This window comes from Spea bombifrons, chromosome 1 (assembly GCF_027358695.1).
Source record: "Spea bombifrons isolate aSpeBom1 chromosome 1, aSpeBom1.2.pri, whole genome shotgun sequence".
NCBI classification, from domain to species: domain Eukaryota; kingdom Metazoa; phylum Chordata; class Amphibia; order Anura; family Pelobatidae; genus Spea; species Spea bombifrons.
The window spans coordinates 95,034,027-95,061,432 of NC_071087.1; the positions used below are offsets into that span (position 1 = coordinate 95,034,027).

General features: G+C 37.2%; 1 long non-coding RNA gene across 1 annotated transcript in view; it reads right to left on the bottom strand.

Annotated features, from left to right (window-relative positions):
- LOC128496156 (uncharacterized) overlaps nt 1–27,406 on the bottom strand; it is an 86,223-nt gene that overhangs the window by 754 nt on the left and 58,063 nt on the right. The window lies entirely within an intron of this gene.

The following is a 27,406-nucleotide window of genomic DNA, read 5'->3' on the forward strand; positions in this document are numbered from 1 at the left end:
ACTGGAATTTTTTTAGGAGTTTACCATCGATTAGCATAAACAAATAAGGTTAACCAAAACATATAACAGTGACTAGTTTGTCCTGATTTTGTTTGTGCCATTGTAATTAACACACGTGTCCCAATATCCTGGTATTTTTGTTTCCTTTATTCTTTTTGCTGAAGCAACTAAGTTGTGGAACACAAATGACTAATGATTCATGGAGACATAGGAAGAACAATAATAAGCAAAGGAACAACAGAATAGTAATCAATGACTAACAAGATCTTTATGTGAATAAGTAAATCTAGTCTGTGGTTTGGTCCTCTGTTGAAGGATGTACATTGGAATGAGAAACATTAGCTTCTTGAAGCTGGTGGATCACTTTTCATTTGTTTCTATTGAGCACCTGCAGCTATACTTTCAGTAACTTAAGAAATCTTTATCTTAAATGGCTGACCCTACCTAGATCAAACATTTCTTTTTTTCATACACGCCAACATGTTGATGTTGGTTCTACAATAGTAATAGTTCTGATTTTCAACCAGATAACAATATTCTAGTTTGAGATCTACACCCCTTTGACAAATATCAAAGAGTAAGTAACAATAAAATAGTAACAATGAAGCTTGTCGGATGAGTTAATAATAAAATGTGCGGTATTGAAGAGTTCCTATAAACTTACCAATATGATGAGACTGGAAAACTCCAGTGTGACCTCTAATGGGTAGAGATCAAACTTAAATCAATTATGTTTTTGTGTAGTTTAATGCTGATGCAATAGATTATATTAATTCAATTAGCTCTTCCATATGGAATTTCTGCCCATCCCTTAGATTTTTACTTACTGGCTTGTCGAGAAGAAGAGCCCATTGACAAGCATTCAGTAGGGACAATACAAAGTACAGTATAATGAAGAGTCCCAAGCCAAATAAGTAGACATATAAAAATATCTATATACTCCAGAACCTTCATCAAGAACTAGATGATTTTGTTTTATTGTTGATTTATTACTGTTAAGTTATTTAAGATGGTAAAAGCATATATATATATATATATATATATATATATATATATATATATATATATATAATATGCACTCAATATTGCATTCTTAAATTTCTGAAACTGTGATCAAATAGATTTTTATTATGAATATTTTCATAGGTTATGTTTTGTCTTAGCTTCTACTAGAAGAATGCATGGTTTGTCTCAACATAAGCTGCACAACTATCCTGACTAAGACGACAAGGACACTTTCCCTCGAGAGACTAATCATTCAATTTCTGAGAGCACTGTTATGAGAGTACTTTTTTTTTAAGAGACACAATTGAAATCATTTATCTTTTTTTTATTAACATTTCACTGTAAAGTACTTTTATTTATGTGGCTTCTGTCTACATATGAATTTTTTTTTTAGTTTATATTGAAAAATATGTTTTCAATATACATTTGCTGTATTTTTCCAAGATTCCTGAATACTGTACATAAATTATAGAGAATTTAAATAGTATGTAAAACAAAGACGCGTGGATTTAAGACTGTCTCCGCCGGCCACTTTAACTTCATTAGGCGGCCAGTGGAGGCGCTCTTACAGCCGGACAATGGCTACTTTGAGCTTCGTGACCAGGCTGCCGCTTTGAAGACGTGAGGTTTAAGGGGGCGGACAAGTTCCTCATGACAAGGAGAGGATCTTCACGTCAGAAAAGAGCAGGAAAAAGAAAAAAAAATGTAAGTATTACCAAAAAAAAATAATTAGGGGACCCCTATTCAAGGGAGGGGGGTGGCTGGGTTTTGGCAATACAAAATCAATATAAACAGGGGGGTGATGTGGCTGGGTTTAATACACATGGCAGTGGGGGCATCTATAGACAAGAGGGTGGTTGGGCATCACATTAACCAATACAAAAGGGTGGGTGCATCAAAACACAAGGGGGGGGCATAAATGCACAAAGAGGGGCAAAACACAAGGTTGTGGGGGGCACATTAATCAATAGTAAAGGGGGCCTGTCTGGGGCATCAATACACAAGGGGCAGGTAATTAACAAAGCAGTGTAGAAAATAATTTTTTATGCTTCAGTGTGGCAGAGCCTGACCTGTTGTGTGTGTGTTTGGGTGTCTGTGTGGCAGAGCCTGTCCTGGTGTGTGTGTGTGTCTGGGTGTCGGTGTGGCAGAGCCTATCCTGATGTGTGTGTTTGGCTGTTGGTGTGGCAGAGCCTGTACTCATGTGTTTGGGTGTTGGTGTGGCAGAGCCTGCCCTGGTGCATGTGTGCTTGGTGTCGATGTGGCAGAGCCTGCCCTGGTGTGTGTGTTTGGTATCGATGTGGCAGAGCCTATCCTGGTATGTTTGTTTGGGTGTTGGTGTGGCAGAGCCTGTCCTGGTGTTTGTGTGTGTGTTTGGGTGTCAGTGTGGCAGATCTTGTCCTGGTGTGTATTTGGTTGTCTGTTTCCTGGCACTTCACTTACAGTAGGAATAAATAGAACTATGAAGTTTTTACTTATCCAGAGATAAAATGCCCTCCTGATTTTGTAGTCACTTCAGAGGACAAAATTCTAGGCCCAGAAATCAGTGAGAGGAAAAGTAAAGGTTTTATGTTTTTTTCTCTATTTTTACTCTAGTTTTATTAAAAAGGACTAGTGGCACTAAATTGTGGCTTCAGGTGCATCATGACCTTTTTAGTATATGGATGTACTCCCAATCCCATCACATAAGATTCTATCTCATAGACATACAGAGCTCTGATGTCATTTTTATCCAGCACACATGGATGGTGAGGAATTCAGATTCTGTCTATTCCCACTTATTTGGGCCTTTTAACACTTTTGGTTCCTGGGATTTAACAAATAATGTGGTATACTGTTATCGTAAAGGAACAATTTAATATAGTTTTAAAAAGAATGATTTATAGCTATTTGGATGGTAAATAGTATGGCTCAGACATGCGTGTGTAAGGGGGGTGGTGTGTGGGCACAAGAGCTCGACCACACGATACAATACATGGGGCTGGTGTCCAAATATTTCCAGGGCTGCTTTTCATTCCCAGTCCAGCCTTGCCGCCTGGGCCGTCTTTCCGCCTATTTTATTTATTTCTATAAAAAGGCCCACCAAAATCCTCAGCACCAGGCCCATGATGCTCTTAATCCAGCCCTGGATGTGGGCCCATAATCAATATTGTCTTCTTTTTTTCTTTTTAAATATTTTGTTTTTTTGTTTAATAAATAGATCCAATCTTTGTCAGGTTAGGCACTAAACTACACTGAGTTTTGGAGGATTATGTTAGAAAAATGTATTTGCAAAATGGTGCAATCAACATAGCAACCAATGAATAGTTCATGTTGATTGCTTTGGTTTTACCAGTTTTAAGCCTCGGATAAATTCAGCTCTGATAGGAGACAGAGAGGGAAGGCAGAGAATGTTGGGATTACTGGATGGATTGTTAAATAGACTGTTTTATTTGTTTGATATTATTTTCTTTTCTTTTATATAGTTACTATTTACTTCACGCCATCAGTCCTTTTGGAGCTGTTTTGTCTAGCAGGGTTAACCTAAATGCTCATGGCTCCACTAAAGTAGTTGTGTATTTCTACTGTAACATAGAGCAGACGGGCCAGCTTTGCTTTTAGTCTAGACTGAATTATTCACATCTGGCTCTTTAGACTCCTTACGGCTCACTCTGTGTACTGCTCAATTAAATAATTACCTTTCAGGTGTTATGGAATATGACATTCTCATTATGAATGAAGCCAGTATAAATGTCCACTATAATACAAATAGTGGACGCTGTTAAAAAAAGAGACAGGCCATTACTGCTACCATTACTGGCTACCCTTTTCCAAAAACACATTTTACCTATTAACCTATTTTACATTTTAATTGTCAAAAGCTATTTATTTAGTGTTCCTGTTTACACAGAATTATTTTCTAGAACATCCAGACCAACATTTATTATATTATTATATTATATTAGGAGTCCTTATATTCTGTTCAGGGTCCCATTGCAGCAACTAAGCAGAAGCTGTGCACACAAGATCAATGCAGGAACCTTTGGGTCCAATCGCAACTAAAAATTAAGAACCCAACACTTAGACACCTGCACTACTCCCGAATACACTTCATTAGGTACTTTACAAAATTGTAAATAATAAGAAACTTTTTTCTGAAAAATGCATTTTTAAAATATTGTATAGCATAAGTTTTTTAAGCAAGGATAACATTACCACCTTTTTAATGGATTGTAATGCACACAACACACAGAAAAATCGGAACCAGCTGATTTCTCATTTTTTTTTACAATAAACAAAGGCCATCGACTTAAAATTACTTTCTAAATTAATGGACAGTAGAAAAACGCAAACCGCATTTACCCCATGAAACAACTAAATTAAGCCACTTTCACATAACAAGGTTTTGCAGTAAATGACATAGGAGATCTTCAATTGATTTAACAAAGTGGTTCTAAAAATGGTTTTTCCCATCCCTCGTATGACAAGTCCTTATGTAGGTTTTGACACTTTGATTTCCACATTGCACATAAAACTGCTAATGCCGCGTGAAATGCTTTCAATAGAGTCTCCAGACATGACATTGAAAAAGGGTAATGGATTTATACTTAATCTGAAAGCTCAGCAACTAGGATGGATTTATGCAAGGGTGCAATTTTATCTGTTCTCCCATTGGAGAGAAAAAAAATTAAGAAAATATAAAGAAAAATAATAAAAACATTCAGCTATGTACTTGAAAGGTCATTTGAATTTCATGTGTAGTGTTACAAATATACAAATGCTTTCCTCTGCCCCTGTGTTCTGCTGTAGATATTCCGTCTAGTGCTCTTGAACAATCATAGCGATGAAAAAACAGACGAAAAAATATGTTTTAAGTTGACCACCAATCTCCATATATCCATATAAATTCCAAGTCTTTTTAAATCTATTGTAAATTGTGTTAAAATTATATCAGTACATCAATTATAAATCTTTGTTTTTCGGATTACAAATATCTACATTGGCTGTCACCACCTCCATTGGTAGTCAAGTCAAATAACTGATGCCATGTTTCCATTAGACTTGTGCATTCCAGTCCATTTGTATATTTACCGAAATTTGGAAAAAATCCTCGAAAAACGAGGAGGGACTCCCAACTAAACAGATGAAAACAAAGCAAAGAGCTCTGAATTATCAATAGAAAGTTTTTGGTACTTTCACAGCATTTTTGAAAATATATGATACTAGTAATAACAAATGTTGGGAGTTCTCCTGGAGAGCAGAATAACTGAATATCAATCTACATATAGCATCAAGAAGATAGATCTGGTAAGTCATATACTCACTATGCTCTTGGTTGCAGAGAGGGCTCACTTAGGGGGAAGAGGACATGGTCTTTGTAATTGTTGCCTGAAGCTTGGACAAAAAACCCTATACATTCATTATGCATTACTTAAAATACCGTGATCGAGTGGAATAACTACATGTGATTGAATACATCGAGAATCAATGTTCAATTTAGTCGAGTGACAAATTATATCGTTTAGCGGGTGCAGGTGACAAAAGAAATCAACTGCTTGAAGGAATTAAACTATCTTTGATATTCATTTTCTTTTGACACATTATCCAATATGGCATGCCTTCTAAATAAAAAGAAACAATTACTTTAAATAGGCATCCCGCTGTTTAAGAAGCATAGAAAATGAACAGATGTGCAACTGTGTTTCAACTTTAATTCAAAGTACTCCAAGAAAGTAGACTGGCTACGGTTTTATTGCAAGTGTATGAAAATGAGAATGTACCCTGGAACGTTATTTACCTTATGCTGCTTTTCAGTATAGTATTTATTGTGACAGTATATTAACAGCATAAGTACTATTTAGTAAGTCTGATTTAGCGAGTACTGTCATACAGTAAGTCATAAGACCTAAATCTGATGAATCATAATGAAATCGGAAAATCCCTCCATGTACTTTAGGGTAAAAGAGTACAAAAAAGAGGAAAATACAATGAGACTCTCGGCATCAAAGTAATTATGGTATGGATACTGTTCTTTTGTCTATGGAAGACATTAAACAATAGTTACAGTGTCTAGGATCATTCTAGTTAATTAATTTTATTTAATATTTAAAAGTTTATGAATCTTGTTTTTCCTAAAAACACCCAAAAACTAGGAATATGCCCCATCAAAAAAGGTCAGGTACAGTTTATAAAAGTATTTAAAAAAAGGACATCCCCTCATCTTACTTCTAACAAATATCTGAATGTATTACATCTAACACATTTGCGAAATATTTTGTATTTCAATACAAAATCATCTATTAACCCCTTAAGGACAATGGGCGGTCCCTAAACCCATTGAAAACAATGCATTGTGAGCCCGTACATGTACGGGCTTTGTCATTAAGGGGTTAATCTTGGTTATTTCTTCCCTTATGTTTCTGAAATCTAAAAGACCTTCCAAATAATGAAAATGTATTGTTTAGATTTTGAACGTATTTTTTTTTAAAAAACAAACAAAAAAACAATGTATGGGTACTTTTATAGCTGATTTTCTTTTTTAGGTATATTTCTAAGCCAGTTGGGGTGATGACAGCTAGGGAAAGTAACTAAGTGGGTTTTTTTTTTTTAAAAAAAAGATATATTGCCCCCATTTTATGTTCTGATACTTATTAGCATGCTATTAATAAAACATAATGTGAGCTTTTGAGGGGCATGACAGCGTGTAGACCAAGTGATATGAATTTCAAAGTATTTTTTTTTCTCTGCTGAGCCTTCTACAATGAAGAGCAGCTCTGACCTTCTTTCCTACTTTCTCACCATGCATGACATTGCATTACCAACCAACAGACATGCAGGCTTTGAAGTCGTGAAAAATGATTTAGTATTACAAAGAAGAGTAAAATGTCTGCAGAGGGATCAGAAATAGATACATGGCATGCGTGTCAAGTAACCTCCATTACTGAAGTATTCTGATTAATGAAATTGTTCACTGACGCATACAGCCAGAGCTGAATGTGATCGTGATGGAAGCAGTGCAACATGCAAGACGGAGTCCTATTTAAGTATTTATTTTCCACTAGGCTTTCCATTTTTGGGACAGCGTAGAAGATGAGCGAGGAGGGGGCTTGGAAAGGTATCCAATAAATTGATGCAGGCCATGTGTTCTATGCATAATGTTTTAGTGCAAGGTCAATAATATCAGAGGTTACTCTACCATAAAAGAAGATAAAGCTGCAGATTAAGCAGCTGTTTAGGGCCCCCAACGGGAGGACCACTTTTCGAGTGTGACACAGATTACTCATAAAGTTATATAACCATAACGTGTTTTCTTTTCAAACAATATTAAGTTCCTTAGCTAATGCATAATTATTCTTTATCTAATTAAACATGGGACTCCATTGAATCTTTTTTCGTACGTAGGGCCTGCAGGAACCCAGAGCCACTCTTTTATGATATCTAAGACAATTTTGGATCTTGTATCGTCGTCCGTTTTTACATATATCTGCCATTGCTATTTTTTAACGCATGGATGTCTATGATAAGGGCTGTGGGACTTTAAAGTTAATACACAGAATATTATATTATTTGTGTCAACGTTAAAAAATGAGTAAGATGTAAAACAAAGTCGTGAAGCAGCACTATTGACAGCGGACAAATGAGTTCCCGATTAGGCAGGGTTACTTCCGCTCCTCAAATAATTGTTTAACGTGAGTTTAAGAGCCAGATTTGGAATGCATGGTTTTTGGATACTGTAGTAACAAACAATTGTTTTTTTTTAAACTGTTATTTGCTTTTACATTTCAGGTCAGGACAATCCCCCATCGTTTCAATGGTGCAAGATGGACACTTTTGTTTCAAAGGTGGGCTTAGCTGAGACTTCTTATGGGACTTACTCTAGTAAGGAGTAAGGAATTTAGAAGAAAAAAAACAATTTTATTTGCAAAATGTAATTTTAGGAACACATTTTTATACCGTTATTTAGATATAATTGTGACTTTCTGAATTATGTGGACTTAAAAGAACAGGATCCTTGATAACGGCTTGCTTATTCATTCTGTATTTATATGCACAAAAGTTAAACCTTCTGTTGATAGCATGTTTATTGTCATCGTTGTGGACCAGTGCTGACAGAAGAAGTGTATGGCTTAGGATCTCTGTTGGGTGCCTGGAGAGGAGCTGTTGAACAGGATAGTCTAGGTCTATTAAACAATAAAAGCTACAGGATACATGGTGCAGCTTGCTGTGAAGATATGAACTCACGTCCTCAACCGCCAGGATCCCTTGGTAGCCATACAAACAGGCTTGCTTTATCTCCCTGTAGGCCAGAGATGAATTCCGCAGAAAGCCGATACAAAGAATCTGTTACCTACTATAGTGAACGCGTGTATTCATCCCTCTCTGAATGATTAAAGCTGACAATGGGAGACATTTCAAAGCAGGAGGCTATGTAGCTGCACTTTGATAATGAAACTACACATCTATATTTGAAGTTCACATACTATATCAGACTATTGGTATTAAATAAAATGTTCTCTGGTGCAAGGGGACACCTTACTAAAGGTCTTAAAAAGTTTCTTTTTAATGGACGGTGAATTTAGGCAGGCAAGCCCACCACCTAGAATGTAGGTTGTTAACTATGTAAACACATAGGGGTGTATTATTGTAAATACATAAATAATAACAAATAACTGAACTCATGATCCCTACATGTTTCAAATCCATATGCATCGAGCCTTATGGATTAAAGGCAAACGTATACTCCATCTAACTCCACCACCTGCTCTGGGGAATATAAGTGCAGGGCAGCACATTATCTGGGCTGGTCAGCAATATGTAAAAATGATATTTGTCCTGGAAAACATGGCCAATGTGGTCACTCTAGGTGAGGGGCAATACAGTGGAAAAAAAACTTTAGAAAGCTCCAGGATAGAGCCACGTAATGCTTCCTGGATTATACAACACTACACCATCTATAGTGATGCCTTTATCTCCGGTACTCTCCTAACCAACCTCTTCATTCTGCCTATAACTTCTTTCCTCAACTTTATCACTTCTTCCCACTCGCAGCTCCAGGATTGTACCATGCTGTACCTATCCCCTTTAGTTGCCTACCTTGTTCTTTCAGAGTTTCCCCTACCTATTCACACTTTAAATGCTTCATAAATTCCATCTGTTCAAAAATGCATACCATATATCCTTTTAATCCATAAAATGGAAGAGAATACTTGTCCCACCGCATTCAACATTTCCCCAACACTGACTTCTCCATATGACTTTTACTACAATCAAATGATCTACACCCAAGCAGTCCTTCACGTTGCCCTCAGCAACCCAGTGGACTGTAAGCTTGGGGCGAGTAGGGCCCCTTCTTCTGTACCATTTGTGGGTTCATGTTAGTTTTAATGTTTTTGATTATTCATTTTAATGTTATTATAAAAATCCCACAGGATTTGATGTGTAATAATTCGTGCAACTATACAGAGAAAACAAATACCTGTCTAATTTTTCTCCAAATCTGTAGCGCATTAATACACAATGAATTCAGTAATAAAATGTGTCCTATAGTCCAAAAATTAACATGTCAGGTTTCTTTAACGGGTACAATAATAAAATTGTTAGTAAAGGGCTTTGGTACACACATACCTAATTCTAAGCAAATAAACACTATAATTTTCTATTCAAGGGCAATACCAAAATGAGTCGACCACACAGTTATAATACAATAGCTGGATGGAATCAATTGAATTTTTTTCTGAACTGCCCTCAGAAAATAGATACAGGCCTCCAATGGTCATTGTTACACCAATTACTTCACTCACATTTCTATAAAACATATCATTTTAAGCAATAGCAACAGAAACATAAGAATACTTATTAACTGGAAATGTAATAATTTGATAGAATGACATCCATGAATGTATTTATATGTAGACATCAGTCATTTGAAGTTTACCAACAACCACATGCAACACCCTCAGTAAAGTCATTTAACCATTTATAATATCATTTCAGTCATTCTTGTGCCTACTGAGAAGCATGCAATGAATGAAATACTTTACTTTCAGAATTTTTATTACCTAATTACTACTGCCATAGGAACACTGATGGGATACAGCAAACCAGATTTTTACATTAAAAAAATATTAGGGTGTATTGCAATAAGGCTAACATACGTATTGGCGTAACTGCTTGCTGATTTTTGTAAGTCACTTAAAAATTAGATGTCAATGGCCTAATCTAAACCTTAATTGGTGTTGTCAGTGATTGAAAATGTACAGTTTAGAATTCAACTCCCTGACTAAACGCAAATACTGATTGTGTATTGAGAATGTTTACATCTAAAATTTTACATTGAAATCAATAGGAACCAACTATTCTACAATGGTGCAAGCAGAGTATTAACACAGATATTAATGGATACATTTTGCAGACATTCCATCACAACTTTCAATTAAAAATATGTCAAATATTTTCACTGTGCTACAAGAAACCTTACAGGTTTAAAAGGTAAAATAATTTTCAATGCCACCACATGTACTTTTGCATATAAAGACAGAACTCCCACACTTCCTAAACATTACTATGTTATTTATTCACCAGCTGGACCTAAGTGTCGAATGCCTAGGCCGGACCGCATACTGCAGACATGGCTGGTCTGTCTTGAGCCAGTTCATTTGCAGATGGGAGCACAATGGGGTCATGTAACATACGTTGCCTGCAGAGTATGTGAGGAACTGTAAGGAAAGGCTCCAGGAAAGGTAAGGATGTGAAGAGTGATTATGTGAGGGGAAGTATGATACAGTGAGTATGTGTAAGAGTGTGTGTTAGAGTCAGTGTGTGTGTTAATGTCAGTGTGAGTATGTGCTAGTAGATAGTTACCCTGTAGGGTTGCCACCTTTTGCCAAGATGTTTCCTGGAAACTCTTTGAGAGGTTGCGGATGGGGTTAAGTTAAAAGAGAAAGAAGAGTGCTGAGAAGAAATGAGAGCAAACAGAAGAGGGAAAAGAGGAGAGAAAAGAGAGGAGAAAACATGCACAAACTTTTTTTTACAGTGTCAGTCACCCTCTTCAGCACATTCTACAGTACTGTGGGTCAATCTTCCTCCTGCATGTCAAAGTGAGCATGCACATGATCTCGTCCCAAGTTGAACATCTTCCATCACTCCTCATGTGTTCCTTGTGCATTCCAGGGGTCTACTAAGTGAGCCAAACAGCAGCTTCCACTTGTTCAAAGGCTGCCCAGCTACCTAATAGAATTCAGACTCACCTGACCACCTTCCAGCATTTCCCAAGGACCTCCTTCTGTTTTTGTGAATGAGGGTTTAGTGTTAATTTATTACATTCACTTAATTGCACAGCAATAGGTGAAGCCGATTTTATTGAATTACTTTGACACATTAATGTGCCTTTGTTCCCAGGATGCTTGCCATGGGTCCTCCTACTCTGTTACATTTAACAATTTCATAACAAAATGCAGCATTATAAATATTATTCTTAGTACTGTTGAATGCCCAAACTAATCCCTGAAATGCAGTAATCACTTAATCATGCAAAATTATACCTGATATATTATTTTTCGGGGATTGCTTCATTGTCATGTGACATGAAAGCGAGTATTGATAGGCTGTTGTCATAGAAACCGAAAAAAATGTTAAACATTTGTATATGATTAAAACTTCAAGCAACAGAAAAAAAATATTGATCTGTATTTACATGCTGCAGAGGTTAATTATTTTGTTTGAATGAAACAGAAAACCAAGGTGGTGAGCAACACAATCTTTATCTCAAACTTTTAAAGTAGAGGAAAGAAAAATATGCATTACACTATTTTTCAATAATATATATTATGACAAAACATATAACACATATAAATGAGCTGACGTATAACCTTGCACAAATGCAGTGAAAAAAAGAAAAATTGTCAAAATGCATTTTAATATACAATCCTTGGAAATAAATAAGAAAAACAGGCTGTCTACTGAGAGTAAATCTAGGTGTCATCTTAAATGGATGATGGGGTTGTTGGATTTCCACAGCTCTAATTTGCCACCTGCCGCTCTTTGAGTATAAGAGTCCTGCCAACTTTTATTGTGACCGATTTCCTTGACTAATTCAGTCACATAAAGTCCTGCTGTCACTAAGACCACACTAGTTACAGGAAAAGCAGGGACCAAAGCCCTGAACAGTCAACAAACCTAATAGTTTAACGCACTGTGGTAGAAAGTCAAACATGGTCTTAGATGTATGTCCCCGAGGAGGGCTATTGAAAGCAGCCTTTAAGCTATGCAGCCTGATTCTGTCATAACCTTTCTCAGTAACCGTGTCCTGTTCATATGCATCAGTAATCCTGTCAGAGCCCTGTACCCTGCATCCTTTGAGAACAGACCTTGTTCTTGTTAGCCAAAAAACCCATACATCCACAAATATAAACTTTATTATTGATAACTTTGATAACTTTAATATTTTATCTTTTGTTATTATTACATCTTCAATAAAATAACCCATCCAAAGCTTACACTCAAAATTTGATAAGAAAGTAACCCTGCCACCTGGCAAAAAAAAATTTATGTCAAATATTTTAAAAATGTTTAGCAGTTTATTTTATTTCAGCAGTAGAATCCAGTCAACCAACCACATAATTCATTATGTTGCAGTAAATAGAGGCATTTCCAGTGATGGTCCCCCCAAAAACTGTCTCTCTGCCGCTCCTCCTAGAAGGCAGCGAGAGGGCATGGCTTGGACTAGGTGATTGGGCTAGCTCATGTGTGCTCCCAGGTTTTAGTCGAGGCAACCAGGTTGAGTGGGTGATTGAGGGGCTAAATGAGACAGAAATCGTGAAAGAATTTCTATACCTTTTTGCATGCGACAAAATGCATTGAAATCCATGCAGAATGGACTCCAACGTGCATTCAAATGAATCGGAACTAGACTGTTCCTGTAACCCTTTGTGTGCTAGCTACATATGTGATACATACGGTATTTGGCAAGGTGGAGTAAGGATTCCAACCACCTTCTGGGACCTCTAACTGTGATTGCTAAAATACTTTTCTATAGCCTTTCACACTTGTAAAAGCCTTTTCCTGCAGTTGTCCCCCCTCCTCGAGTTCATCTTGCGTGTTTAAATGTACATGCAAGGCTTGCGTTAAAGAGGAAAACCTCATGTTTACCTATTAAACAAAATGGCCTTCTCTACAATGAAAGGAATCCTGCAGACACTATCCAATTGGCAGCTTCTTTTACAATGCAAAGCTTAAATAAAAACCCTAATATTTTGGCTATTTTCTAGCATTGTTGCTGGGCAGCATGCAGCAAGAAATGTCTGATCCCTGATACAAAAACAAACAAAAAAAACACTTGAATGTTATTTTTTAATACAAATGGGCCGATCAGCTCCTATGAAATACAACGCTTAATGTTGTATAGTTTTAGCAACATATTGAGATTGTAAATTAATTTAAAATCCCTGCAAAAGTATTTGAACTGTATAACATGCCTGAACATGAGACCTTCAAGTGTCCTTAAAAGCTTGAAATCTAATATCATTCTGTTAGCCAATAAAACCAAATTCGCTTATTTTCTTGCTATGGCTAACAAGAAAAAAAAAAGATTTGCTCACATTGAAAATTGAGGCATTTATTTTCAGTGAACCTTCCCTTTAAATAAGTGACAGTGGTACTACAGAAAAAAAACCAACAACATTTATCATGTTACTTTATGATGGGCACATTGCTTCAGTACCTAGGTTGAAGATTGGCATGTATACCATTTGGCCTAAAGCAAGTTTTCAATTTTTAATCAAGCCTTTTCCATATTTCACTGAAAAAAAACAGATTTTAGATAATTATCTTTATCAGCTCATTAGGCACCTTCATTTTTCTGTTTTAATTATTTAAACACAGAAACATAGAATTTGAATGCGGATAAGAATGATTCTGCCTATCTAGTCTTTCCATTATTCCTGCAGTGAACAATCATCCCATGCATGTTTAAATGTCCTCACAGTATTTACCTCTACCACTTCTAATGTACCACTTATCTACCACTTATCGAAAACTTTTTTTTTTGATTCAGCTTAGCCTCTTGTCCTATCATTTCTCCTTCTTTGAAACATAACTCCCTCCTATACGTCCCTTTATGTACTTACATTTTGTAAGAAAAATAAATCTTTTAAAAAAATTATTTAAATATTTTGAGATATATACACAACGAGAGCTTTACGTCTCTATTATTGTTTTCTATATACTATTATTCTTTTTTTATTATCATTAATATTAGCATAAATTCATACAAATATAACAACATCTGATTTTTATTAATAATATATTGCCACAGAGAATCAAGATTTCCACTGTGATTTAAAATATATAAATAACACATGTGCAGAATGGTTTGTGTACTATAGTAGGGCAAAAAGTCTTTTGTTTGACCTAAACTAGGTTTCCTGTTATCAACATGACTGACAGCATGACAATGCTTCAAACCGTTGATATTCGTACCAGTGTTGGGGCCGATGTTAGCATTCGGCGTTGCTGGAAAATGCAAGCACACTACACTTACAAATATTAGCTGTCAATTATATGTGAGAATGCAGTTTGACAAATAATCCTGTAAATGTAGTGATAATCCCCTTTGATCTGCACAGCTGTCAGTTTGCTGATGCATACAAGTTGTTATGATCCAGAGTCTAAAATCCTCACAAGGAAGGATCATGACATTTTTGCAGATTTCAAAGATTTGCTTTCAGCATTCTCACACACATACACAGTAATATAACTATATATTTCAGCCCTGCTAGTTCGGTCCCAGTTCACTGTAAGTGCTATTTCTGTGAAGTCGAAGCGTCTAGGAGCAACAGCAGTTCCGCTACGAAGGGGTAGCCCATGCACAGTCACACTCAGCGGGGCTGCTGATTTCTGAACCTTGTACTAGAGCCCTGCGCGGGACTACTTTTTTAATCCCGCTCCCGCCCGCTCCCCCGGTTTTTAATCCCGCTCCCGCCCGCTCCCGCAATGTGGGTGTTCCGCTCCCGCCCGCTCCCGCCCGCTCCCGCCACTTTTGTGGCCAATCCCGCCCGCTCCCGCCACATTTGTGGCCAATCATGCCCGCCTCCTTACCTGATTTCCCGCGCAGTCCCGCACGGCTCCCCTCGAGTTGTTCCCTCACGGCGTCTCTTCTCTTGCTCCGCCCAGGAACAAGGCGGAGTCACAGGAAGTGACGTCACATCACGTGACTCCGTTTTGTTCCTGGGCGGAGCAAGCTAGGAGACACTGTAAGGGAGCAGCAAGAAGGCAGCCTTGCGGGACTGCGCAGGATTACCGGGACCCGCAGGTACAGTGCCTGACCGCCCGCTCCCGCCCGCAGCCCCAGCAAGACCGCCCGCGCCCGCAAGTTTTTGTGGCCAATCCCGCGGGACCCGCCTCCCAGTGCAGTCCTCTACCTTGTACATATCACCTGTCCTCTGTAGCATCGCTAACTCCAGTGTTCCAAACTGCCCTTTTAAAGCAACATTAGCCAAAGCGGTGTATGTTGGGAGCTTCATGTGCAATGCCAGGTGTCAGCTGGAGTGGTCTAAAAAGCACACCACCACTGGCTAGATATGTACAAATGGGCCAAAAATGATTTGGACACAGTTTTTGGTTCGTTTGTGGCCGATTCATTTTCAGACAACATGGCTAAGATTTCAGGGGCATTTTTGATAAGGCAACACGGTGCCCACATTAAATCTCACTCATTCTCTCACACTCTCATTAACACTCTAAATGTTTTCCTATGTTCTCTGCCGACCAGCCTTGCTTCTGCAGACCACTTCTACCTCCGCATCTTCTTCATCTTCTTTCTTCTATCTTCCTTCTGTTCTCTCTTCTCTTCTATCTCCAAGTCATTTCACCAATTGCAAAACAAAACATTTATCTGATTGAATATAATTTTGATCAAAAGCTGTGAAAAACAGTTGAACCTAACATATTGTAATAATTTGGTTTCCAATGGTTTTCCAATGGTGTGCTTGTGTATGTTAGAGCAAGCATGCGTGTGCATGCAAGGGCAAATATAATCCAGGATGTTTATGTATAAGGGCAAGTGTGAATGCATTAGCTTATGTATGTTTTTATGGACAGGCATTTGTAAGGGTATGTGTGTATTTTGACAGAAAAACAACAATAATAGTATAGACTGTAATGACTACTCAATTAATCTATATTTCAATTATTGCACTCACTATAGTGCTGTGTTATTCAGGCTTTTCTCAATGTCTTTTATATCTGGGTAGAGAAAAACACAAAAAAAAAACAACAAATGGTGCAGTATATTCTTTCGGTATATAGTAAAGAGTGGTAATATTGCACTTACATGGTATGATGTTGCTGTTTCTCCTCACTTCCACTCGAAGTGCTTCTGCACACTGTTCATGTATGCAATATCACCACTCTTTACTATACAACGAAAGAATATACTGCACCATTTGGTTTCGTTTTCTTCTGTTCTTCTCTACCCAGATATAAAAGACATTGAGAAAAGCCTGAATAACACAGCACTATAGTGAGTGCAATAATTGAAATATACTAGAAAATAACTAAAGGAATCATAACTCTTGGTACTAAAATATGCTGTGTTGAAGTACAAAAAATATTCATGCATTCAATTGCCTTGTGTTAAGAAAAGATGAAAGACAAACATGTTTTACAAAGGTTAATTGAAAGAGACCCATGTAAGAAGGCATTCGGTGAAGTGACATCCAGATAAGGAGTCTACTGTGAAGTCAACATCACAGCGAAAACCTCACCAAGTTAGTAAACATGACACATGGGAATCTTTTAAGAAAAGATTTGTTTTCGTGACCCCATAGAAGGCAGAAGTTAAAATGACTACTCTGTGGAAGTTGTCACGTGACATTGTAAAAAAAAACCGCTGAAATCTTAGCTGATCAGACTTTGATGTTCTGTTCTGAGTTTCTGGAGGAGACATCAAGAAGTTCAACAATAAGTAAATGCTAAAGGGGAATAATGACAGAAGCCGCTTTGTCCAGTGATTTATTGGACTAGGCACTAATCACCTTGCTTATTGATTCAATCCATCAATGAACATTGACAAAACATGCATTTAAACTTCTAAAGAGCAATCCGAAAAATGTTAATCCTTAGGATGCTTCTGTGGTAAAAGCTAACCCCCTATTACAAATAGGTAGTTTTAAAGCTTATGGTTACATCCCATGATACAGGGTTGCGCAATATGATGGTATAATATAAATCAATATGTACAAATATGGTAAATCTGGCAGTTGTTTAAACCTTGAGGTTAGAGACATATTAATCTATGTTTCCTGAATCAATCTATTAAGATTTGTATTCAATTTACTTTAAGGTGCTGTGGAGCAGTTGCTGAGGAGAAAGGCCAGGGGTGGTGGAAACATGGGGTGATGTGGAGGTCAGGTGGTTTGAATCTAAGGCAAGATCATTTGACAGTCTCACTCTCTACACCAGGTAAACTGTGCAGACTAGATGCCCTGAATGGTTCTTGTCTGCTGTCAAATTCTATGTTTTAGCCAACTTCCAAGCACTCATTGATTAGGGAATAGACCTACTTGATGCACTTATTGAAGGGTAGTGCCACCATTTTGATGTGCTCTTGGAAAGGGGACTTTTCCACTTGTAGTTGAGCACCACAGCAATATCTTTTTTGAGAAGACATCAACTGTTCAGAAAAGTTTAGGCACTGTGCCAGTACACATGAAGTGAAAACACGAAAGAGGCATATTAGTAGGATGTGCATGACTCCGTAAAGGCACAAGATCAGTAAGCAAGTGTACCAAAAAATTATATATTAAACACTTTTTTTTTTTTTTTTTAATATTGTAAGAATTCTTGTCAATATCCATAATATACACATCAATTGTATAAACATTAAAAAGAGTCAAAAACATTTTAGTCCATGTTGCAGTGCAGGAAAATGCTTGGTTGAATTTAAGATACAATGCGGAGTTTACAAATAAAGATGTTTGTATAACAAGCCAAAACGCAATGAACTGAAAAACCCTTAAACATGAGAATGGTTATTGTGGTCCAGCAGGCGCACCAATCCACAAGCTTAATAAAAAATGCATAGCAGAAAATAGCACAGAAGGCATTCGGAGAAAACTTGATACACAAAGTTACTTCACAATAAACATTTAATATGGTTTTACTTTTCTTGGACTTTGTATTTTAAAAGGATACTCAATTTTTCTGCAACACTTTCATTTATTGCTCAGGGAGCAGCGAACATATCCTAAATCGAACTTCTAACACAAGTCACAAAGGGGCAAAAGAGGCAATTTTCTTCTATTATAACAGATCGCTGCCAACATGAGCAATGAAAGCTTGCCTGAGCTGTACGAACAAACCATTAAAAGCTCACTAATACTTGCCATTAGAGAAAAACAGGAAATATTAAAGATTTACAACTTCATACCAATAACATACATCATTACACACCAAAGCTACATATGTACTCTGTTATAGCTCAGCAAGATAGAGAGAGATATCTTAGCCTTTTCAAGTAAACAGATGGAATATTAATGAAGGCTTTAAAAAAAAGCCACAGACATAATTTTACATTAATGGAGTCTATCATATCATTATCCTTATATTATAGACCCAAGTGTATCGTTCTCTCATTAAATTATGCACCTCATTTTTCAAGAACACTCATATCCATTCTTGCATTACAATCTGAAGTGAGTCGAAACACCTGAACTATTACTTATGTCCGTTGAATGTGTTCTTCTTCTTGTTAAGATAAGTGTTTTGGTTTGCTTATATTGCAAAGCCTTCAAAGCGAAGATCTATTGTGCTATAATCTACATTCCGTCATGCATTTCAAAATTCCCTTTTACCTTGCAAAGCAATCTTTGTGTTCGTCTTTGTTTTCTAATCTCCCTGGTCCCTTCTCCACCTAGCCTACCTTATCTACACAGGGTTTAACAGGAGCGGAAATCCGTAGGTTCGCCGTCAGGAATTAAATGGCCGTGCAAGAGATTCTATTGGTCGCCGACAGGGGCCTCCTCTAGCATCAACCAATTGTATACCTATTCATACACATATAATACTAAATGATGCAGCTAGAGCAGTTTAGTCGCAACTTACTTTTTATTCACATTATCATTTTTATATAATGTCAACTTTATATTGCCCCGATAAGTATTTTTACGTAAGAATGAAAGGTAAACTAAGAATGTGGTTATAGACCAATGAAGCTTGCAGTCCACAGCAACCATCATTTTAGCATTATTTGACTCTTGCTTGTAAGAAAGCAAAAGCTACATTTTCTGCATGGTTTAGAATGGCTAAATGTTAATGCTGTTCCTAATGGTATGGGCTGGATGTGTCCAAGGTGTAAATTCATCGTTTCTAATACATGATGGTATCCCTGAGAAGCACTTAAAACACTTTATATACACTATGCACGAGTGATCACCCAAAAGCCTTGATTTTGCCTGCTATGCAGATGTGCATTGCAACGCTTGACATAAATTTCCCAGCTCACTGATTAGATGTTGTTACCCATGAGCTCTTCATACCATTTGACTGGAAATAATTGCAAATTCATTGTTCTGTTTTGTAAAGGTAGACTGGGCTGTACAACATTGTGACATTAACATGTTTAGCTGGTTATGCTGCTGGCTTGTTAGGATTCCTATTATTTATTTAAGGAAAACAACCATTGGAATTCTGAAAAAGATAAAGGGTTATACACAGTCTATTTCAATAAAAATGATTGTGTGGTTTCACATGAAGGTATAGTTAACGAGAAGTACATAATGAGCAAGCTCCCTCGTCCATCCTTTTTTATGCTTTTTAACCAGTGGCACTTTTAAAGAAAATTATCTTGAGCATTAAAGCAAGTGACATGGGCCATCAATACTAATGTATATAAGTCCATCTGCCATTTTGACGCTATACCAGATGGCTAAATGAGGATATATTGCATTATATCTCTAATATACTTCTCTCATCTCACTCACTCAATACTTCATTCTTTCCTCTTCCTTTGAGGTTCATCCTGTCTCTTTTTCTCCCCTTGCCATATGGTGATGACATACCAAGCGGAATGGTTCTCTCACTTTCTCTTTACCATTCCCAAAATATATCTTCGGTGACTTCAATTTACCCAATGATGCTCCACCTCCCCCTGTTGCCTCTAAATTGCCACCCTTCACCTCCTCCTTTGGTCTCTTACAAACCACCCCCTACATACCATGATAGCCATCAAATTGACCTGGTCTTCTCAATCCGCATTACTGTCTCCCAGTTCTCGCTGTCTGGCCGTTACGTTCTACTCATTCTATACCTTTCCGTACATCCCATCTCTACCTTGAAGACCTCAACAAACCCATAAAATCCTCTGTCTGAGTGATTAAAATGGAGCCACTCTGCTGCTTACCACAGGCAGTATGATAAGGAGAGTTTGTCTAGTAATATAACTGTGGTCATTTTCTCGCATTTACTGCCTTTCATTTTCCATTTAATTTGTGGAAAAATAATATACTGTATGCATTTGCTCTATTTTTGCACAGATTTCAAGGACACAGCGTTGACATCAATCTTGCAGAGATACCTGTGGATTTAATTTCTTTTTACAGGTACATGAAATATAGAAATCCAACGCAAACACAGCCGGAATTCACACACAGTTGTGTAATCAAAATTTTACTAGGCTGGCATGTCTGTGATTTAATGAGATCTCCAAAAATCCTAATGTGATGTGAATGGAAATAGGCTTAGACAGGGAATGGATTCTTGATTTTATTGTTGACCATCAAATATTAACCCAAAGTATCATCCTAAAATTTCACATAACCAGTCATAAAAACATTATTATTTGTATTGAAACTAGATGTACATTTCGCCCTTACATAACATTCACAGCTGTCACTTATTTTCAGAAACCCATACATTTTACACATTAAACCAAATGAAACACTCCATATTACATCCTTAAATAACTAATACAGCTTATTCTAATGAATGAAATAACCTTTCAACAGAAGAACAGACTAGATTTAGTATACAGTATAGGGAGAACTTTTGTAAGAGCAGTTTCCATTGTCTCACAATATATTTCCTTTTTCCATTTGCGAACACATTATAAGTTATGTACTGTTTTTTTTGTAACTGTATGTTTTTTTTGTTTTTTTTTTGTAACTGCATGTATTTCTATGAGGGTAACTGTACAGGATGCCTGTTCTATTAAGTTAGTGTGTCATTGGCATGGATGGGCCATGGCTGGGTTCAATCTTGAACACAATTGCTGGGGATAATCCACTAGAAACACATCAACTATTGTAATCTCGCCCCACCAAATGACAGATATCACTTGGTAGTGATATCTTAGGTAGGATGACTATGTGTCTCTGATTGCCCAGAACAGTTCATAACTCAAAGGCAACCCAGACAACTCTATCCTGGATTCAATGATCTGCTCCATGACAATGCAGAGCACCTTTAGGCATTTGTCTTAGGCAAATTATTCATCTGCCTTCACATCTCTCTAACTGCCTATAGTTCCCGTAATAAGGTCAAAACTTTGAAAAACCTTCAGTTCTATTCAAAGCTTCAGTTGTCCTGTTTAACACTTCTATGACTGAGCTTGCTGGCACATTCATGTCCAACCTCCATATGGCATCCACTTCAGCACTAAAGGAGCTTTGCTGCCGATATTAATGATAGTAATTTAACTTTCTTTTCCACATGCCCTTGGTAATATCACATTTAACTTACTGTAGAATATTGTGATATTGTAATATTATGTATAATATTATTTCTTGACCATACCCGAAATAACAAGTATGATTGCACAAGTACATCAGGTATAATGCCGCACAAATAGAGTTAGGCCCTCACAACATGCAATTGCACTTATTTAACCACTAATTAACTCGACTGGAATATGTAGCTAGGGGGACCTCTCACCCACCTGCCATGAGCCTGAGGGGATTGTGTACAATCTCTTAACTAACTTCGTCTCTTCTAATTCTCTCCTTGACCCTCTACAGTCTTGTTTCAGACTCCTTCACTCTATCACACCAGCTGTAACAAAAGTATCCAATGACTTGCTCTCTGCCAAAGCAAAAGGTCCGCTTCTCCCTTCTGAAACTCTCTGCTGCTTTTGGTTCTGTCAGTCACCACTTTCTTCTTAACTTTTTTCTTCTGTAGGTAAACAAAAAAAGCTCTAGCTCTCCACATATCTGTCTAACCCTTCCCTCGCTGTCACCTTCTCCTGAAAAATTTTATCAACTAATTTAGCTTCCAGTGTCATCTATATGCCTGATACCCAAATCTACCTGTCTTCCCCTGACCTTTTTCCTTCTCTCCTGTGCCATATTACCAACTGATTGTCTGCTATTTCTTCATGGATTTCACAATGCTACCTGAAACTTTATCTGTCTAAAACTGAATTTGTTATGTTCCCTCCTTCCATCTACACCCTTGTACCAGAGTTGTCTATCTCAGTTAATAACACTATATTCCCCACCAACAGGCCTGTTGCCTTGGTGTCATCTTTGACTCACACTTCATTTTCAGTCCCTTGTCAGATTCTGTTTCACCTAAAAAACATCTCTCGCATTCATCTGTTCCTCACACAAGAAGCCACCAAAACTCTGGTTCGTTCTCTTATCAGTTCCTGCCCCGACTCTTGTAGCACTCTTCTGGTTGGCATTCCTCTGTTTTTACTCTCTCCTCTATCCAAAATGCTGCTGCTAGGCCTATCATCACACAATACTCTTCTTCTGGTCATTGTTTTAAAAAAAGAAAAACATACTTGCTGTGGAACATTGTTTTAAAAAATATCTTTGCATTGATAACATTGAGTAAATGCGTTGCTTCAAGTCACCTAATGTCTTTTTAAACATTATATTAACAGCAAAAATAAAACTAAAAATGACTTCATTAGCAAGTAAGCAAATTCATTGCAAAAGAAAATACAGGTTTTTAAAAGTACCTCAGTTTGAACCATAATTGGTGTTAAGTGTGTTTAAAAACATACTCTCTCAGCTCACTGACTAATCCCCATATCATGGAATCTGGAATGGGACTTCTATCTACATTTGTATATGTACATGCCAGACAATATAACACTTCCCCTAGTATCTCCAAAGTTGGTGTAACAAACATCTACACAATATCAGTGCTAGACTGGCGATGACCAGACGGACCTGGTATTTTTCAGGCGTTCTGCCACATGATGTCGGTACGGCTGACACCTCCATATGCACAGTCTCATGTTTCTTTTTACACCAGATCAGATGAGTAGGTGGTAATGTTGGCCAGTGGCATCTTACTGTGTGAGTAAGAACTCTGCATGTGTGCATAGGCAAGAACATAGTATGCCAGTAACAGTTTAACACTTCTGCTGGGAGGCTGCATTTACCATTGGTTCAGTAAAGAAAAACGTCTTTATGGTAAGGCGGTTCTCCTTGGTCTTATTAGACATGATAATATTAAAAGTACTATGTCAATATATTATTAATATAGGAACGACAAGCAGCATAATTCAATGTTTAATCAAGAAGTAGAATACCAATTTCTAAAACCCTTGGGGCACACATTACGTCGCTTACTGACTAATTCTGACTAATTCTTGCATTTGTGAATGATAATACAATCCATAGTGCTCTGAATACAATGCAGATGTCAGTTTATTCCTTCACCTTAGCACCAAATAATCCACCATATTTGGAAGTACCACTTTAGTGACATGACATAACTTTCTGATATGCATATACTTGGGTATTGGAACAAATTAAATATTGTATTATGTATTGGCATGGACATAATTATAAATAAAACCATTACACATTTTTATTAGAGAATTGTGTATTAATGTAATTGAAGTAATTATTAAAAAATTAGAAAATGTATATATTTATTTATTTTGGGGTACTTTATATAGGGAAACCAAAAATCATATAATTCAATGGCATTGCTTATTGATTAAAGATATACTTGGTAATTAAGCCAAAGATACATCTTAAAGGACCTTACAGCCCAATTTTCTTTTCAATGCATATCGGAGCCCATTTTTCATTGAAAATATTGCATTTCTTGTATGAATTATTAAGTAGTTTGAGTTGACTACTAGACTTCTGCATTCTTATGCGGGCGAACATGAAAACGAACACCAAGGGTGCGTTTTCATTGGCCGCCAGCAGGGGGCTGGTCTGCCATCAACCAGTAAAGTGCACTTGCACTTCATTGGTTTATGCCTGAGGAGGCCCCTGCAGGTGACCAATAGACTCACTCACACGTCCCTTTAACTCCTGACGGCGCAACTTGGCCTGGGGAGACCATGGTTTCCCTGCTCCAAGAGTTAAAGGTCCGTACAAGCGACTCTATTGGAGGCTAGTGGTCTATCCCGGCCAAGTTGCGGCACCAGTATTTTAAAAGTCTGTACAAGCGACTATATTGGTCGCCAGCAGGAGGCTCGTCTGCCATGAACCAATGAAGTATAGGTGCACTTCATTGGTTGATGGCAGAGGAGGCCCCTGCCGGCGAGCAATAGAGTTGCTCGTACGGACATTTAAAATCCTGGAGCCAAAGCTGATGCCTAGTGCGTACCCTGTTAACCCCATATTAACCCGTTCTACAAAAAAGGCAAAAAACAAAGAAATAAAAATGAACACAAAGAATGTACACGAATATTCGCCCGAACCGAACATATTCGTGGAATTCAGATTTTTTCCCTCACGAAGACGAACCCGAAGACGAACACGATGAGTTGGCCGGCCCCCATGTCTATTAACTACGTTTTCAGCATATGCTATACATTTGGCTGTTGCTACTTTTATTGATTTCAGTGGCAGCTCAATAGGAACCCCTTTTTAGATTATGGGTTTTCATGTTATGTTTATTTAATTATTCTTTTACTTTTTTAAAAATTATCCACAGAAAAAAAATGATGCCATATATCGAGGCTCTTGTATATCAGACAAATGCTGGGTAAAACTACTTGCATATGACATGTGCTAAAGGTCAAAACTGTAAATTGCTGACACAAAAATGACACCAAAGCTATTAACTGATTTTATTGTAACAGGATTAGCAGACTCTTTAATCTCATTGAATCATTTTTTATGTGTTTTTCTAAGGTTAAGAGTACCACCAACTTATGATATTCTTCCCATTTTTATTTTAGTGTATTTAAAGGTCAAGAAGCCTCTACAGTGTTGATACAATGACAGCTTAATGGTATGAGCTACCTCCTTCTAAAGCATAGGTTATGAAAACCATTCACTGTTCATCCGGCCTCATAGGCAGTGAATGTTTTCAGGATTTCATCGTGTGCCAATAAGTGACTTCTTTGTATGAGATACCTAGACGTAAGACAAGATAGAACAATAACAAAAATAATGTGACTGAAAACATGTTTGACAAAAACAAGTTATCTTGATATACTTTTACCAACTTACTTGCTAACTATACATTTCTCAAAGAAAGCATAACCTAAGACTCTTGGAAAAATAACCCTTTAATTGTCCATCACAACAATTCTACTGTAGAGATTGTTTCATGCTAAATAGTTCTAATACTGTTACTCACAATAACCATATGCATATTCTGATTCTGAAAATCACCAATATGCAAGTGTGGATTTCCATTATGATATACCAGTAACAAAAGCATGGTAACATTATTATTTTTATCGAAATAGAATATAAAGGTGAAAGCTCATAAACCTACCATATGTCCATTTACCAGGAGACCATGAAATTGGGGGTAAAAACAATAAGACTCAAGGCCAAAAAAAGCTATTTCGTAAAAAAGACTCCAATTACAAGCACTCTTGAGGTGCAGAAATGCTTCTCTTTCTTAGCTAATCTGTCTTCATTATTCTTGCCTCTCTGTGCACTTCCACAAAAGGGCAGAGCCATGGGGACAGCCTCTCCCCTGTTTCCCGCCAATTGGGGGGGTATACCTGGAGGCTGCGCCCTTATGCAAAACTTCACAGAGATGCTATGTCCACAGAGAAGCGGACAAAGAAAGATGATATTAGGGGTAGCAGATGATGAAAGAAGACAGGAGAACAAGAAGAGTCAAGAGAAGAGCTGTGAGAACAGACACAGGAACACGGAAGCAGTCGGCAGAGACGGCTCCGAGGCATTGACAGCGAGCGTGAGAGAGTGTGACAGAGAGCATATGATGGAAATACCTGTCATTGAAACTTTAAATATCTCCTCTTTGCAGATTATATTATGAATATCAATGTGCAGTACATAATTGTTGCTAGTTTTACTGCCATAGTTTTCTAACTGACGTTTTGAATACTTGATCAGAAATATAACTTTGTACTAGTATGATGAAGATGACAAATAATACCTTTGACAGCAAACAGCAAATCAGTGAGGAAATGTTACCAGGTGAAAGCTGAATGCAAAATGTCGGCTCCTGTTTTTTCTCTCAGTTTATTCCCTTTTTTCCCTCTCTCTTGCTCTATTGATTTGTGCTATAAATAGAACATTGTTAGGTACTGTGGTGTGGATCTAGGTGCATATGTTTCCGTGTTTCAGCGTTCTGCATAAATTATTACACCGAGTAATAAAACTCATGGCTTTCAGTCAGATATTTTTCACACTGAAGACTATGAAGCAGATGTAGTATTTTTTTACTGTCTATTGGATTAACCCTTAGTGTGCCAGCCATGTAAGAGATTAATAGTATGCAAATTACGTTTTTTTTGTACTTTAGTGGGTCTGTCTGTTGGCTGCTATGCCCACAGCATATGTATGAGTATATCTGAATGAGTATGTATTTAAGTATGTATAAGTGTGTGATAATATGAATGTGAATGTCTAAGTGTGTGTGTGGCGGGGTGGCACAAGCAGAGTGTTTTGGGCAAAGCTGGCACATACAGGCTGTTTGGGACAAATATGGCACAGTCATATATACAGTACATATAGTACAGAAAATCTGTTTGGGGACAAGTATATATAGAATCATCTACTTGCTTTCTTAATGTGTTTAATAATAAGTGATTTCTCTAAAATCATAAACATCTGTAGTGGTAAATTGTGCCCTTTCCTACCTCATGTGCATACTGGCATTAGAAAATAACTAGAGATGCCATGAACAAAAAATATGGCTACTTGTGTTTGGCTGTACATTCTAACTCGCTTATGCCTTCGCCAAATGTGCTATCAGTATTAAAAGGGTTTTGAAAAAATTATACCACATGGCAAACACCATCTATTCCATGGGTTTACATGTTTAAATGTTTTAAATCTATTATAATCTTTTGCGCTAACATTTTACTTTACTCCATCTAGCCCTTTAAGGTGAAATCTCTACCCCTTTATGGTATAAGAGGGGCCACATTTAGTATCGTTGTGTATTGGGATAAGGTGAAGCATCAATTTAACCCTTTTATAGATGGGCATGGATGTTATAAATGGGCAAGATGTTATGTTTCACATGA